Source organism: Gadus morhua, chromosome 14 (genome assembly GCF_902167405.1).
Source record: "Gadus morhua chromosome 14, gadMor3.0, whole genome shotgun sequence".
NCBI classification, from domain to species: Eukaryota; Metazoa; Chordata; class Actinopteri; order Gadiformes; family Gadidae; genus Gadus; species Gadus morhua.
Window position 1 is genome coordinate 26,261,881 of NC_044061.1, and position 2,500 is coordinate 26,264,380.

Here is a 2,500-nt window from a genome sequence, read left to right on the forward strand (position 1 = left end):
ACCTCTGTTATTCTTTCCTCTTCTTTCCTCCTGCCCTCCATCAACCCCCTACTCCCCTCCCTCCCTCCCCTTCTCCCTCCCTCTCTCCTCCCTCCCCCCCTCTCCCCTCTCCCCTCCCTCTCTCTCTCTCCCTCTCCTTCCACCCTCCCCCTCTCCTCCTCCCTCCTTCCTTCCCCCCTCCCTCCCCCTTTCCGCTTCTCCCTTCCTCCCCCTTTCCTCTCCTCCCTTCTCTCCCCTCCCTCTCTCTCTCTCCCTCTCCTTCCACCCTCCCCCTCTCCTCCTCCCTCCTTCCTTCCCCCCTCCCTCCCCCTTTCCTCTCCTCCCTTCTCTCCCCTCCCTCTCTCCCTCCCTCCCTCCCCTCCCTCCCTCCCACCCTTCCCTCCCTCCCTCCCTCCCTCCCCTCCCTCCCTCCCTCCCTCCCTCCCTCCCTCCTCTCCCCTCCCTCTCTCCATCCCTCCCTCCCCCCCTTCCCTTCCTCCCTACCTCCTCTCCCCTCCCTCCCTCCCCTCCCTCCCCCCCTCCCTCCCCTCCCTCCCCCCTCTCTCCCCCCCTCCCTCCCCCCCATCCCTCCCTCCCACCCTCCCTCCTCTCCCACTCTCCCTCCCTCCCTCCCCCCCCCTTCCGTTCCTCCCTCCCTCCTCTCCCCTCCCTCTCTCCATCCCTCCCTCCCCCCCTTCCCTCCCTCCCGCCGTCCCCCCTCCCCTTGTCTCCCTCCCCTCAGTCTGCTGGTTCTGCTCCGGCGGCCGGCTGAATCTCTGCTTCGTCGCACGGCGGTGCCTCGGCGTAATTACGGTGTATTCTTCTTCTGCTAATAAAAAGCGCTGATGAAAGCGATTACATGCAGACAGGCTTTGTGTGGCGCCGGATCTGTGGCGAGGGAGAGAGACCGGAGAGGTAATAATAGAGATGGCGAGGTGGTATTAAAAAAAAACACAAGAAAAAGACTAAGATAAAGGGAGTGGGGGGGATGAGGAGGGGGGAGAGGGGGCGAGGAGGGGAGGAATTAGAAGGGCTTAAGAAATTAGGAGGATATGAAGGAAAAACAAGGCGGAATAGCAAAATTTAGAATAAAAGAGGGAAGGGAAAATGAGAGGAGAGGGAGAGGAGGAGCAGTGTCACGAAAAGCAGAAAGCGGAAGAAAGACATTCACCATGAGAGAAAATCGACAGAATGTGAGAAAAAACGAAGGTGATGGAGGGGGAGGAGAGGAAGGAGGAGGATTGGTTTGGTTTGTTGTCTCTCCTTCTCCTTCTTCGTCTCCTTCTTCTCCTCCTTCACCTCCTTTTCCTTCTGCTCCTGCTCCTGCTGCTCTGTGCTCCTGTTTGGGTCAGGAGTGCCGGGCCCCGGAGGGACCGTGCTCATCTTATCACAGCGAGCAGGCGGCTGGCACACAGTTCTCATTACTAGCCTTTCAGTTATAGACTAGTGTAGCTCCTCTTCCCCTTCCCAGGCACACACACTCTATCTCCCTCTCTCTCCTTTTCCCTCTCTCTCTCTCTCTCTCTCTCTCTCTCTCTCTCTCTCTCTCTCTCTCTCTCTCTCTCTCTCTCTCTCTCGCTCTCTTCCTCCCCCTCTCTCTCTTTTTCTTCCTCTCTCTCTCCGTCTCTCCCTCCCTCTCTCCCCGCTCTCTCTCTCTCCCTTTCTCTCTCTCTCAATAACTCTCTCTCTCCCCCTCTCTCTAGCTCAGCCCCTCTTTCTCTCTTCAACCTCCTCTCTCTCTCTCTCTCTCTCTCTCTCTCAATCCCTCTCTCAATCCCTCTCTCTATCCCTCTGTCAATCCCTCTCTTTCTCTCTTCCTCCCCCTCCCTCTCTCTCTCTCCCTCTCTCTCTCTCTCTCTCTCTCTCTCTCTCTCTCTCTCTCTGTCTCCACCTCTCTCTCGCTCTCTGAAGGCGTGTGGAGCCGCGCTTCAACCCGAGATGCCGCTTTAACGCGTGAATATAGATGTCGCCGTTCTCTTTCATGTGTGTTGAATCAATCCCCCTCTCCCTGTATAATTGTGGCGCCAAACTAGCGTTTGAGAAAATAAATGGAATGAATGATGAATGATGGGGCGCCTCGGCTGATTGAAAGGGATTCAGAGGGACGTGCGTGGATGCAGCTCTGTGACAAATGCTCATTGCATAACACAGTGTTCTGTAGCTGGATGGAAGAGAAGGGTAGGGTTTAAAAGCAAACAGCATAACTGTTATGGTGATTTCAGCGTTGTGCAGCAGCTCTGAGACTCAAAGAAGCCGGTCAATGGGGTTTTTTGGAACGAGTTTTGAAAATACCGTCTCATTTGCATACAAGTCGAGGAAATCTGACCGGTGTGATCACATTATTCCCCCCGGAAAGCAACCTCTGGTCAAAGTGAAAAGATTATTGTTTACATGATTACAAAGTTTTTTCAGAACCCCTATATGATAACCATTGTTCCTATCCTTTAAAAAAAGCGATACATGGCGGATGGTTCTCTGACAGTAATTCCAGTGTGTGAGTCTCCAGAGCGATTACCGGCTG